Source organism: Azolla caroliniana, unplaced genomic scaffold (assembly GCF_043228905.1).
Source record: "Azolla caroliniana isolate FFs.n. ecotype wild unplaced genomic scaffold, voAzoCaro1.0.p SCAF_7, whole genome shotgun sequence".
In the NCBI taxonomy this organism is placed as follows: domain Eukaryota; kingdom Viridiplantae; phylum Streptophyta; class Polypodiopsida; order Salviniales; family Salviniaceae; genus Azolla; species Azolla caroliniana.
In genome coordinates this window covers 9695990-9709746 of record NW_028230442.1, presented here as the reverse complement: position 1 = coordinate 9709746, position 13757 = coordinate 9695990, and the positions used below count along the sequence as shown (strand labels likewise).

The window sequence follows — 13757 nt, the reverse complement described above, 5'->3', positions numbered from 1 at the left end:
TGAATAATTCTACCAGGCAACATTTAATTAGATATGTATGCTAAGACATAATTTTGAATGCGCAAGGCACGTGAGATGTTTTAGCTTTTTCAACACGTATTATCCTTTCAAATTCGATACGTATGGATATTTTGAATTCGAGGCATCCGTTGTAATCCACTACATGTAGATTATGTCACCACAAGGTTTTATGTCTTGGATTTGTTAATTATGAGGCTTTTTTCGTCTAAGATGTCTGCACCCTGAACTAGACTTGATATTTCCATTGCCGGGACTTGAACCCGGGTCGCTCAGGTGAAAGCCGAGTATCCTAACCAACTAGACTACAATGGAGTACGGAATTAATAGAGTTGAAAGCTCTTTCTCATCACCATCGATTCTTTATAATCATAAATCGCAAAAATGCAAGATTCCTTAATGATTAGGACTAGAGTGAATAATTCTAACAGGCAAGATTTATTTAGATATCTATGCTAAGACTTAATTTTAAGTGCGCAAGTAACATGAAAAGATTTAATTAGATGTCTATGCTAAGACTTAATTTTAAGTGCGCAAGTAACATGACACGATTTAGGTTTCGCAAGTAATATAAGACTTTTTCGGTTTTTCAACACGTATTATCCTTTCAAATTCGATACGTATGGATATTTTGAATTTGAAGCAACAGTTGTAACCCGCTACATGTACATTATGTCACCACAAGGTTTTATGTCTTGTATTTGTTAATTATGAGACTTTTCTCGTCTAAGATGTCTCCAACCTGAACTAGACTTGTTGTTTCCATTGCCGGGACTTGAACCCGGGTCGCTCGGGTGAAAGCCGAGTATCCTAACCAACTAGACTACAATGGAGTACGGAATTGATAGAGTTGAAGGCACTTTCTCATCACCATCGATTCTTTACAACCATAAATCGCAGAAACGCAAGATTCCACAATGACTAGGAATAGAGTGAATAATTCTAACAGGCAATATTTAATTAGATGTCTATGGTAAGACTTAATTTTAAGTGCCCAAGTAACATGAGACGCTTTAGGTTTCGTAAGTAATATGAAACTCTTTAGGTTTTTCAACACATATTATACTTTCAAATTCGATACGTATGGATATTTTGAATTCAAGGCATCCGTTGTAACCCACTCCATGTAGATTATGTCACCACAAGGTTTTATGTCTTGTATTTGTTAATTATGAGACTTTTTTCGTCTAAGATGTCTCCAACCTGAACTAGACTTGTTGTTTCCATTGCGAAGACTTGAACCCGAGTCGCTCGGGTGAAAGCCGACTATCCTATCCACATGTAGATTATGTCACCACAAGGTTTTATGTGTTGTATTTGTTAATTATGAGAGATTTTTCGTCTAAGATGTCTCCAACCTAAACTAGACTTGATATTTTTATTGCCGGGACTTGAACCCGGGTCGCTCGGGTGAAAGCCGACTATCCTAACCAACTAGACTACAATGGAGTACGAAGTTGATAATCTTGAAGGCTCTTTCTCATTACCATCGATTCTTTACAACCATAAATCGCAGAAACGCAAGATTCCCCACTAATTAGGAATAGAGTGAATAATTCTACCAGGCAACATTTAATTAGATATGTATGCTAAGACATAATTTTGAATGCGCAAGCCACAAAAGACGCTTTAGGTCTAGCAAGTCATATAAGACGTTTTATGTTTTTCAACGGGTATTATCCTTTCAAATTCGATACGTATCGATATTTCGAATTCGAGGCAACCGTTGTAACCCACTACATGTAGATTATATCACCACAAGGTTTTATGTCTTGTATTTGTTAATTATGAGACTTTTTACGTCTAAGATGTCTCCCACCAGTACTAGACTTGTTGTTTCCATTGCCGGGACTTGAACCCGGGTCGCTCGTGTGAAAGCCGAGTATCCTAACCAACTAGACTACAATGGAGTACAAAGTTCATAGAGTCAAAGGTTCTTTCTCATCACCATCGCTTCTTTACTATAACAAATCGCAGAAACGCAAGATTCCTCAATGATTAGGCAACCGTTGTAACCGAGTACATGTAGATTATGCACAACAAGCTTTTATGTCTTGTCTTTGTTAATTATGAGGCTTATTTCGTTTAAGATGTGTCCAACCTGAACTAGACTTGTTATTTCCATTGCCGGGACTTGAACCCGGGTCGCTCGGGTGAAAGCCGAGTATCCTAACCAACTAGACTACAATGGAGTACGAAGTTGATAATCTTGAAGGCTCTTTCTCATTACCATCGATTCTTTACAACCATAAATCGCGGAAACGCAAGATTCACCACTGATTAGGAATAGAGTGAATAATTCTACCAGGCAACATTTAATTAGATATGCATGCTAAGACATAATTTTGAATGCGCAAGGCACGTGAGATGTTTTAGCTTTTTCAACACGTATTATCCTTTCAAATTCGATACGTATGGATATTTTTAATTCGAGGCATCCGTTGTAATCCACTACATGTAGATTATGTCACCACAAGGTTTTATGTCTTGGATTTTTTAATTATGAGGCTTTTTTCGTCTAAGATGTCTGCACCCTGAACTAGACTTGATATTTCCATTGCCGGGACTTGAACCCGGGTCGCTCAGGTGAAAGCCGAGTATCCTAACCAACTAGACTACAATGGAGTACGGAATTAATAGAGTTGAAAGCTCTTTCTCATCACCATCGATTCTTTAGAATCATAAATCGCAAAAATGCAAGATTCCTTAATGATTAGGACTAGAGTGAATAATTCTAACAGCCAAGATTTAATTAGATGTCTATGCTAAGACTTAATTTTAAGTGCGCAAGTAACATGACAAGATTTAATTAGATGTCTATGCTAAGACTTAATTTTAAGTGTGCAAGTAACATGACACGATTTAGGTTTCGCAAGTAATATAAGACTTTTTCGGTTTTTCAACACGTATTATCCTTTCAAATTCGATACGTATGGATATTTTGAATTCGATGCAACAGTTGTAACCCGCTACATGTAGATTATGTCACCACAAGGTTTTATGTCTTGTATTTGTTAATTATGAAACTTTTCTCGTCTAAGATGTCTCCAACCTGAACTTGACTTGTTGTTTCCATTGCCGGGACTTGAACCCGGGTCGCTCGGGTGAAAGCCGAGTATCCTAACCAACTAGACTACAATGGAGTACGGAATTGATAGAGTTGAAGGCACTTTCTCATCACCATCGATTCTTTACAACCATAAATCGCAGAAACGCAAGATTCCACAATGACTAGGAATAGAGTGAATAATTCTAACAGGCAATATTTAATTAGATGTCTATGGTAAGACTTAATTTTAAGTGCACAAGTAGCATGAGACGCTTTAGGTTTTGTAAGTAATATGACACTCTTTAGGTTTTTCAACACATATTATACATTCAAATTCGATACGTATGGATATTTTGAATTCGAGGCATCCGTTGTAACCCACTCCATGTAGATTATGTCACCACAAGGTTTTATGTCTTGTATTTGTTAATTATGAGACTTTTTTCGTTTAAGATGTCTCCAACCTGAACTAGACTTGTTGTTTCCGTTGCGAAGACTTGAACCCGAGTCGCTCGGGTGAAAACCGACTATCCTATCCACATGTAGATTATGTCACCACAAGGTTTTATGTGTTGTATTTGTTAATTATGAGAGATTTTTCGTCTAAGATGTCTCCAACCTAAACTAGACTTGATATTTCCATTGCCGGGACTTGAACCTGGGTCGCTCGGGTGAAAGCCGAGTATCCTAACCAACTAGTCTACAATGGAGTACGAAGTTGATAATCTTGAAGGCTCTTTCTCATTACCATCGATTCTTTACAACCATATATCGCGGAAACGCAAGATTCCCCACTGATTAGGAATAGAGTGAATAATTCTACCAGGCAACATTTAATTAGATCTGTATGCTAAGACATAATTTTGAATGCGCAAGGCACGTGAGATGTTTTAGCTTTTTCAACACGTATTATCCTTCCAAATTCGATACGTATGGATATTTTGAATTCGAGGCATCCGTTGTAATCCACTACATGTAGATTATGTCACCACAAGGTTTTATGTCTTGGATTTGTTAATTATGAGACTTTTTTCGTCTAAGATGTCTGCAACCTGAACTAGACTTGATATTTCCATTGCCGGGACTTGAACCCGGGTCGCTCAGGTGAAAGCCGAGTATCCTAACCAACTAGACTACAATGGAGTACGGAATTAATAGAATTGAAAGCTCTTTCTCATCACCATCGATTCTTTAGAATCGTAAATCGCAAAAATGCAAGATTCCTTAATGACTAGGACAATAGTGAATAATTCTAACAGCCAAGATTTAATTAGATGTCTATGCTAAGACTTAATTGTAAGTGCGCAAGTAACATGACAAGATTTAATTAGATGTCTATACTAAGACTTAATTTTAAGTGCGCAAGTAACATGACACGATTTAGGTTTCGCAAGTAATATAAGACTTTTTCGGTTTTTCAACACGTATTATCCTTTCGAATTCGATACGTATGGATATTTTGAATTCGATGCAACAGTTGTAACCCGCTACATGTAGATTATGTCACCACAAGGTTTTATGTCTTGTATTTGTTAATTATGAGACTTTTCCCGTCTAAGATGTCTCCATCCTGAACTAGACTTGTTGTTTCCATTGCCGGGACTTGAACCCGGGTCGCTCGGGTGAAAGCCGAGTATCCTAACCACCTAGACTACAATGGAGTACGGAATTGATAGAGTTGAAGGCACTTTCTCATCACCATCGATTCTTTACAACCATAAATCGCAGAAACGCAAGATTCCACAATGACTAGGAATAGAGTGAATAATTCTAACAGGAAATATTTAATTAGATGTGTATGGTAAGACTTAATTTTAAGTGCCCAAGTAACATGAGACGCTTTAGGTTTCGTAAGTAATATGAAACTTTTTAGGTTTTTCAACACATATTATACTTTCAAATTCGATACGTATGGACATTTTGAATTCGAGGCATCCGTTGTAACCCACTCCATGTAGATTATGTCACCACAAGGTTTTATGTCTTGTATTTGTTAATTATGAGAGATTTTTCGTCTAAGATGTCTCCAACCTGAACTAGACTTGATATTTCCATTGCGAAGACTTGAACACAGGTCGCTCGGGTGAAAGCCGACTATCCTATCCACATGTAGATTATGTCACCACAAGGTTTTACGTGTTCTATTTGTTAATTATGAGAGATTTTTTGTCTAAGATGTCTCCAACCTAAACTAGACTTGATATTTCCATTGCCGGGACTTGAACCCGGCACGCTCGGGTGAAAGCCGACTATCCTAACCAGCTAGACTACAATGGAGTACGAAGTTGATAATCTTGAAGGCTCTATCTCATTACCATCGATTCTTTACAACCATAAACCGCAGAAACGCAAGATTCCCCACTAATTAGGAGTACGGAATTGATAGAGTTGAAGGCACTTTCTCATCACCATCGATTCTTTACAACCATAAATCGCAGAAACGCAAGATTCCACAATGACTAGGAATAGACTGAATAATTCTAACAGGCAATATTTAATTAGATGTCTATGGTAAGACTTAATTTTAAGTGCCCAAGTAACATGAGACGCTTTAGGTTTCGTAAGTAATATGAAACTTTTTAGGTTTTTCAACACATATTATACTTTCAAATTCGATACGTATGGATATTTTGAATTCGAGGCATCCGTTGTAACCCACTCCATGTAGATTGTGTCACCACAAGGTTTTATGTCTTGTATTTGTTAATTATGAGACTTTTTTCGTCTTACCTGTCTCCAACCTGAACTAGACTTGTTGTTTCCATTGCGAAGACTTGAACCCGAGTCGCTCGGGTGAAAGCCGACAATCCTATCCACATGTAGATTATGTCACCACAAGGTTTTATGTGTTGTATTTGTTAATTATGAGAGATTTTTCGTCTAAGATGTCTCCAAACTAAACTAGACATGATATTTCCATTGCCGGGACTTGAACCCGGGTCGCTCGGGTGAAAGCCGAGTATCCTAACCAGCTAGACTACAATGCAGTACGAAGTTGATAATCTTGAAGGCTCTTTCTCATTACCGTCGTTCTTTACAACCATAAATCGCAGAAACGCAAGATTCCCCACTGATTAGGAATAGAGTGAATAATTCTACCAAGCAACATTTAATTAGATATGTATGCTAGGACATAATTTTGAATGCGCAAGCCAGAAAAGACGCTTTAGGTCTAGCAAGTCATATAAGACGTTTTATGTTTTTCAACAGGTATTATCCTTTCAAATTCGATACGTATCGATATTTCGAATTCGAGGCAACCGTTGTAACCCAGTACATGTAGATTATATCACCACAAGGTTTTATAACTTGTATTTGTTAATTATGAGACTTTTTCCGTCTAAGATGTCTCCCACCTGTACTAGACTTGTTGTTTCCATTGCCGGGACTTGAACCTGGGTCGCTCGGGTAAAAGCCGAGTATCCTAACCAACTAGACTACAATGGAGTACAAAGTTGATAGAGTCAAAGGTTCTTTCTCATCACCATCGCTTCTTTACAATAATAAATCGCAGAAACGTAAGATTCCTCAATGATTAGGCAAACGTTGTAACCGAGTAAATGTAGATTATGCACAACAATCTTTTATGTCTTGTATATGTTAATTATGAGACTTAGTTCATTTAAGATGTCTCAAACCTGAACTAGACTTGTTGTTTCCATTGCCGGGGCTTGAACCCGGGTCGCTCGGGTGAAAACCGAGTATCCTAAACAACTAGACTACAATGGAGTACGGAGTTGAAAGAGTTGAAGGCTCTTCCTCATCACACTCGATTCTTTACAACCATAAATCGCAGAGAATCAAGATTCCACAATGATTCGGAATAGAATGAATAATTCTAACAGGCAATATTTAATTAGATGTCTATGGTAAGACTTAATTTTAAGTGCACAAGTAACATGAGACGCTTTAGGTTTCATAAGTAATATGAGATTTTTTAATTTTTTCAACACATATTATACTTTCAAATTCGATACATATGGATATTTTGAATTCGAGGCATCCGTTGTAACCCACTCCATGTAGATTATGTCACCACAAGGTTTTATGTCTTGTATTTGTTAATTATGAGACTTTTTTCGTGTAAGATGTCTCCAACCTGAACTAGACTTGTTGTGTCCATTGCGAAGACTTGAACCCGGGTCGCTCAGGTGAAAGCCGACTATCCTATCCACATGTACATTATGTCACCACAAGGTTTTATATGTTGTATTTGTTAATTATGCGAGATTATTCGTCTAAGATGTCTCCAACCTGAACTAGACTTGATATTTCCATTGCCGGGACTTGAACCCGGGTCGCTCGGGTGAAAGCTGAGTATCCTAACCAACTAGACTACAATGGAGTACGAAGTTGATAATCTTGAAGGCTTTTTCTCATTACCATCGATTCTTTACAACCATAAATCGCAGAAACGCAAGATTCCCCACTAATTAGGAATAGAGTGAATAATTCTACCAGGCAACATTTAATTAGATATGTATGCTAAGACATAATTTTGAATGCGCAATCGACAAAGACGCTTTAGGTCTAGCAAGTCATAGAGTGAATAATTCTACCAGGCAACATTTAATTAGATATGTATGCTAAGACATAATTTTGAATGCGCAATCGACAAAGACGCTTTAGGTCTAGCAAGTCATATAAGACGTTTTATTTTTTCAACGGGTATTATCCTTTCAAATTCGATCCGTATCGATATTTCGAATTCGAGGCAACCGTTGTAACCCACTACATGTAGATTATATCACCACAAGGTTTTATGTCTTGTATTTGTTAATTATGAGACCTTTTTTCTCAGTCTAAGATGTCTCCCACATGTACTAGACTTGTTGTTTCCATTGCCGGGACTTGAACCCGGGACGCTCGGGTGAAAGCTGAGTATCCTAACCAATTAGACTACAATGGAGTACAAAGTTGATAGAGTCAAAGGTTCTTTCTCATCACCATCGCTTCTATACAATAATAAATCGCAGAAACGCAAGATTCCTCAATGATTAGCCAACCGTTGTAACCGAGTACATGTAGATTATGCAGAACAAGCTTTTATGTCTTGTATTTGTTAATTATGAGACTTATTTCATTTAAGATGTGTCCAACCTGAACTAGACTTGTTGTTTCCATTGCCGGGACTTGAACCCGGGTCGCCCGGGTGAAAGCCGAGTATCCTAACCAACTAGACTACAATGGAGTACAGAGTTGATAGAGTTGAAGGCTCTTTCTCATCACCATCGATTCTTTACAACCATAAATCGCAGAAACGCAAGATTCCACAATGATTAGGAATAGAGTGAATAATTCTAACAGGCAAGATTTAATTAGATGTCTATGGTAAGACTTAATTTTAAGTGCACAAGTAACATGAGACGCTTTAGGTTTCGTAAGTAATATGAGACTTTTTAGGTTTTTCAACACATATTATACTTTCAAATTCGATACGAATAGATATTTGAATTCGAGGCATCCGTTGCAACCCACGCCAGGTAGATTATGTCACCACAAGGTTTTATGTCTTGTATTTGTTAATTCTGAGACTTTTTTTGTCTAAGATGTCTCCAACCTGAACTAGACTTGTTGTTTCCATTGCGAACACTTGAACCCGGGTCGCTCGGGTGAAAGCCGACTATCCTATCCACATGTAGATTATGTCAGCACAAGGTTTTATGTGTTGTATTTGTTAATTATGAGAGATTTTTCGTCTAAGATGTCTCAAACCTAAAGTAGACTTGATATTTCCATTGCCGAGACTTGAACCCGGGTCGCTCGGGTGAAAGCCGAGTATCCTAACCAACTAGACTACAATGGAGTACGGAATTGATAGAGTTGAAGGCACTTTCTCATCACCATCGATTCTTTACAATAATAAATCGCAGAAACGCAAGATTCCTCAATGATTAGGCAACCGTTGTAACCGAGTAACATGTAGATTATGCACATCAAGCTTTTATGTCTTGTATTTGTTAATTATGAGACTTATTTCGTTTAAGATGTGTGCAACCTGAACTAGACTTGTTGTTTCCATTGTCGGGACTTGAACCCGGGTCACTTTGGTGAAAGCCGAGTATCCTAACCCACTAGACTACAATGGAGTTCGGAATTGATAGAGTCGAAGGCTGTTTCTCATCACCATCGATTCTTTACAATCATAAATTGCAAAAACGAAATATTCCTCAATGATTAGGAATAGAGTGAATAATTCTAACCGGCAAGATTTAATTAGATATCTATGCTAAGACTTAATTTTGAATGAGCAAGTCACGTGAGATGTTTTAGTTTTTTAAACATGTATTATCCTTTCAAATTCGATACGTATGGATATTTCGAATTCGAGGCATCCGTTGTAATCCACTACATGTAGATTATGTCACCACAAGGTTTTATGTCTTGGATTTGTTAATTATGAAACTTTTTTCGTCTAAGATGTCTGCAACCTGAACTAGACTTGATATTTCCATTGTCGGGACTTGAACCCGGGTCGCTCGGGTGAAAGCCGAGTATCCTAACCAACTAGACTACAATCGAGTACGGAATTGATAGAATTGAAAGCTCTTTCTCATCACCATCGATTCTTTATAATCATAAATCGCAAAAATGCAAGATTCCTTAATGATTAGGAATAGAGTGAATAATTCTACCAGGTAACATTTAATTAGATATGTATGCTAAGACATAATTTTGAATGCGCAAGCCACAAAAGACGCTTTAGGTCTAGGAAGTCATATAAGACGTTTTATGTTTTTCAACAGGTATTATCCTTTCAAATTCGATATGTATCGATATTTCGAATTCGAGGCAACCGTTGTAACCCACTACATGTAGATTATATCACCACAAGGTTTTATGTTTTCTATTTGTTAATTATGAGACTTTTTTCGTCTAAGATGTCTCCCACCTGTACTAGACTTGTTGTTTCCATTGCCGGGACTTGAACCCGGGTTGCTCGGGTGAAAGCCGAGTATCGTAACCAACAAGTCTACAATGGAGTAAAAAGTTGATAGAGTCAAAGGTTCTTTCTCATCACTATCGCTTCTTTACAATAATAAATCGCAGAAACGCGAGATTCCTCAATGATTTGGAATAGAATGAATAACTGTAACAGGCAAGATTTAATTAGTTATCTATGCTAAGACTTAAATTTGAATGCGCAAGTCACATGAGACGCTTTCGGTTTCGCAAGTCATATCAGATGTTTTAGGTTTTTCAACACGTATTATCCTTTCAAATTCGATACGTATGGATATTTTGAATTCGAGGCAACCGTTGTAACCCACTACATGTAGATTATGTCACCACAAGGTTTTATGTATTGTATTTGTTAATTATCAGACTTTTTCTGTCAAAGATGTCTCCAACCTGAACTAGACTTGTTGTTTCCATTGTCGGGACTTGAACCTGGGTTGCTCGGGTGAAAGCCTAGTATCCTAACCAACTAGACTACAATGAAGTACGGAGTTGATAAAGTTGAATGCTCTTTCTCTAAAATAAAATAAAATCTTAATTAACCATAAATTGTAGAAACGCAAGATTCCTCAATGATTAGGAATAGCGTGAATAAATCAAACATGCAATATTTATTTAGATATTTATGGCAAGATTTAATTTGATAATTAACACAATCTTCGAACGGCCGACATATTCACGAAAGCCTTAGGAGCCGACAAGCTTCGGCAATTCATGTCTGACCTTGGATTGACAATCTGTGACTTGTCAATTTTAAGGGGAATACAATCAAAAATCAGAAACTGTACGAACCGGGTACGAGCCGAAGCGGACATCAACCGAAAGGAGACTACCCGAGTTGAGCTTGAGGGGGCATGTTGAGAATCACGCTGAACATTGTACAACGTCTGAACATAGATTCTCAAAGGTCGGGTTAAGGCTGTTTCTCATCACCATGGATTCTTTATAATCATAAATCGCAAAAACGCAAGATTCCTCAATGATAAGGAATAGAGTGAATAATTCTAACAGGCAATATTTAATTAGATGTCTATGGTAAGACTTAATTTTAAGTGCGCAAGTAACATGAGACGCTTTCGGTCTAGCAAGTCATATAAGACGTTTCATGTTTTTCAACAGGTATTATCCTTTCAAATTCGATACGTATCGATATTTCCAATTCGAGGCAACCGTTGTAACCCACTACATATAGATTATATCACCACAAGGTTTTATGTCTTGTATTTGTTAATTATGAGACTTTTTTCGTCTAAGATGTCTCCCACCTGAACTAGACTTGATATTTCCATTGCCGGGACTTGAACCCGGGTCGCTCAGGTGAAAGCCGAGTATCCTAACCAACTAGACTACAATGGAGTACGGAATTAATAGAGTTGAAAGCTCTTTCTCATCACCATCGATTCTTTATAATCATAAAACGCAAAAATGCAAGATTCCTTAATGATTAGGACTAGAGTGAATAATTCTAACAGGCAAGATTTAATTAGATGTCTATGCTAAGAATTAATTTTAAGTGCGCAAGTAACATGACAAGATTTAATTAGATGTCTATGCAAAGACTTAATTTTAAGTGCACAAGTAAAATGACACGATTTAGGTTTCGCAAGTAATATAAGACTTTTTCGGTTTTTCAACACATATTATCCTTTTAAATTCGATACGTATGGATATTTTGAATTCGATGCAACAGTTGTAACCCGCTACATGTAGATTATGTCACCACAAGGTTTTATGTCTTGTATTTGTTAATTATGAGACTTTTCTCGTCTAAGATGTCTCCAACCTAAACTAGACTTGTTGTTTCCATTGCCGGGACTTGAACCTGGGTCGCTCGGGTGAAAACCGAGTATCCTAACCAACTAGACTACAATGGAGTACGGAATTGATAGAGTTGAAGGCACTTTCTCATCACCATCGATTCTTTACAACCATAAATCGCAGAAACGCAAGATTCCTTAATGATTAGGACTAGAGTGAATAATTCTAACAGGCAAGATTTAATTAGATGTCTATGCTAAGACTTAATTTTAAGTGCGCAAGTAACATGACAAGATTTAATTAGATGTCTATGCAAAGACTTAATTTTAAGTGCACAAGTAAAATGACACGATTTTGGTTTCGCAAGTAATATAAGACTTTTTCGGTTTTTCAACACATATTATCCTTTTAAATTCGATCCGTATGGATATTTTGAATTCGATGCAACAGTTGTAACCCGCTACATGTAGATTATGTCACCACAAGGTTTTATGTCTTGTATTTGTTAATTAGGAGACTTTTCTCGTCTAAGATGTCTCCAACCTGAACTAGACTTGTTGTTTCCATTGCCGGGACTTGAACCCGGGTCGCTCGGGTGAAAGCCGAGTATCCTAACCAACTAGACTACAATGGAGTACGGAATTGATAGAGTTGAAGGCACTTTCTCATCACCATCGATTCTTTACAACCATAAATCGCAGAAACGCAAGATTCCACAATGACTAGGAATAGACTGAATAATTATAACAGGCAATATTTAATTAGATGTCTATGGTAAGACTTAATTTTAAGTGCCCAAGTAACATGAGACGCTTTAAGTTTCGTAAGTAATATGAAACTTTTTAGGTTTTCCAACACATATTATACTTTCAAATTCGATACGTATGGATATTTTGAATTCGAGGCATCCGTTGTAACCCACTCCATGTAGATTATATCATCACAAGGTTTTATGTCTTGTATTTGTTAATTATGAGACTTTTTTCGTCTAAGATGTCTCCAACCTGAACTACACTTGTTGTTTCCAGTGGGAAGACTTGAACCCGAGTCGCTCGGGTGAAAGCCGACTATCCTATCCACATGTAGATTATGTCACCACAAGGTTTTATGTGTTGTATTTGTTAATTATGAGAGATTTTTCGTCTAAGATGTCTACAACCCAAACTAGACTTGATATTTCCATTGCCGGGACTTGAACCCGGGTCGCTCGGGTGAAAGCCGAGTATCCTAACCAACTAGACTACAATGGAGTACGGAATTGATAGAGTTGAAGGCACTTTCTCATCACCATCGATTCTTTACAACCATAAATCGCAGAAACGCAAGATTCCTTAATGATTAGGACTAGAGTGAATAATTCTAACAGGCAAGATTTAATTAGATGTCTATGCTAAGACTTAATTTTAAGTGCGCAAGTAACATGACAAGATTTAATTAGATGTCTATGCAAAGACTTAATTTTAAGTGCACAAGTAAAATGACACGATTTAGGTTTCGCAAGTAATATAAGACTTTTTCGGTTTTTCAACACATATTATCCTTTTAAATTCGATCCGTATGGATATTTTGAATTCGATGCAACAGTTGTAACCCGCTACATGTAGATTATGTCACCACAAGGTTTTATGTCTTGTATTTGTTAATTACGAGACTTTTCTCGTCTAAGATGTCTCCAACCTGAACTAGACTTGTTGTTTCCATTGCCGGGACTTGAACCCGGGTTGCTCGGGTGAAAGCCGAGTATCCTAACCAACTAGACTACAATGGAGTACGGAATTGATAGAGTTGAAGGCACTTTCTCATCACCATCGATTCTTTACAACCATAAATCGCAGAAACGCAAGATTCCACAATGACTAGGAATAGACTGAATAATTATAACAGGCAATATTTAATTAGATGTCTATGGTAAGACTTAATTTTAAGTGCCCAAGTAACATGAGACGCTTTAAGTTTCGTAAGTAATATGAAA

The 13757-nt window shown here is 37.3% G+C and overlaps 15 non-coding genes across 15 annotated transcripts; all 15 read right to left on the bottom strand.

Annotated features, from left to right (window-relative positions):
• Positions 1 to 260: 260 nt before the first annotated feature.
• TRNAE-UUC (transfer RNA glutamic acid (anticodon UUC)) lies at positions 261 to 333 on the bottom strand. The gene has a single exon. It is a non-coding gene; the product is annotated as a tRNA-Glu (tRNA).
• A 445-nt stretch (positions 334 to 778) lies between these two features.
• Positions 779 to 851, bottom strand: TRNAE-UUC (transfer RNA glutamic acid (anticodon UUC)). The gene has a single exon. It is a non-coding gene; the product is annotated as a tRNA-Glu (tRNA).
• Positions 852 to 2137: 1286 nt separating this feature from the next.
• TRNAE-UUC (transfer RNA glutamic acid (anticodon UUC)) lies at positions 2138 to 2210 on the bottom strand. Its single transcript has one exon. It is a non-coding gene; the product is annotated as a tRNA-Glu (tRNA).
• Positions 2211 to 2570: 360 nt separating this feature from the next.
• On the bottom strand, positions 2571 to 2643 carry TRNAE-UUC (transfer RNA glutamic acid (anticodon UUC)). Its single transcript has one exon. It is a non-coding gene; the product is annotated as a tRNA-Glu (tRNA).
• A 445-nt stretch (positions 2644 to 3088) lies between these two features.
• Positions 3089 to 3161, bottom strand: TRNAE-UUC (transfer RNA glutamic acid (anticodon UUC)). The gene has a single exon. It is a non-coding gene; the product is annotated as a tRNA-Glu (tRNA).
• Positions 3162 to 4137: 976 nt separating this feature from the next.
• On the bottom strand, positions 4138 to 4210 carry TRNAE-UUC (transfer RNA glutamic acid (anticodon UUC)). Its single transcript has one exon. It is a non-coding gene; the product is annotated as a tRNA-Glu (tRNA).
• A 445-nt stretch (positions 4211 to 4655) lies between these two features.
• Positions 4656 to 4728, bottom strand: TRNAE-UUC (transfer RNA glutamic acid (anticodon UUC)). The gene has a single exon. It is a non-coding gene; the product is annotated as a tRNA-Glu (tRNA).
• Positions 4729 to 6441: 1713 nt separating this feature from the next.
• On the bottom strand, positions 6442 to 6514 carry TRNAK-UUU (transfer RNA lysine (anticodon UUU)). Its single transcript has one exon. It is a non-coding gene; the product is annotated as a tRNA-Lys (tRNA).
• An 825-nt stretch (positions 6515 to 7339) lies between these two features.
• On the bottom strand, positions 7340 to 7412 carry TRNAE-UUC (transfer RNA glutamic acid (anticodon UUC)). Its single transcript has one exon. It is a non-coding gene; the product is annotated as a tRNA-Glu (tRNA).
• Positions 7413 to 8185: 773 nt separating this feature from the next.
• Positions 8186 to 8258, bottom strand: TRNAE-UUC (transfer RNA glutamic acid (anticodon UUC)). The gene has a single exon. It is a non-coding gene; the product is annotated as a tRNA-Glu (tRNA).
• Positions 8259 to 8800: 542 nt separating this feature from the next.
• TRNAE-UUC (transfer RNA glutamic acid (anticodon UUC)) lies at positions 8801 to 8873 on the bottom strand. The gene has a single exon. It is a non-coding gene; the product is annotated as a tRNA-Glu (tRNA).
• Positions 8874 to 11310: 2437 nt separating this feature from the next.
• On the bottom strand, positions 11311 to 11383 carry TRNAE-UUC (transfer RNA glutamic acid (anticodon UUC)). The gene has a single exon. It is a non-coding gene; the product is annotated as a tRNA-Glu (tRNA).
• Positions 11384 to 12346: 963 nt separating this feature from the next.
• TRNAE-UUC (transfer RNA glutamic acid (anticodon UUC)) lies at positions 12347 to 12419 on the bottom strand. The gene has a single exon. It is a non-coding gene; the product is annotated as a tRNA-Glu (tRNA).
• Positions 12420 to 12962: 543 nt separating this feature from the next.
• TRNAE-UUC (transfer RNA glutamic acid (anticodon UUC)) lies at positions 12963 to 13035 on the bottom strand. Its single transcript has one exon. It is a non-coding gene; the product is annotated as a tRNA-Glu (tRNA).
• A 445-nt stretch (positions 13036 to 13480) lies between these two features.
• TRNAE-UUC (transfer RNA glutamic acid (anticodon UUC)) lies at positions 13481 to 13553 on the bottom strand. The gene has a single exon. It is a non-coding gene; the product is annotated as a tRNA-Glu (tRNA).
• Positions 13554 to 13757: the final 204 nt, after the last annotated feature.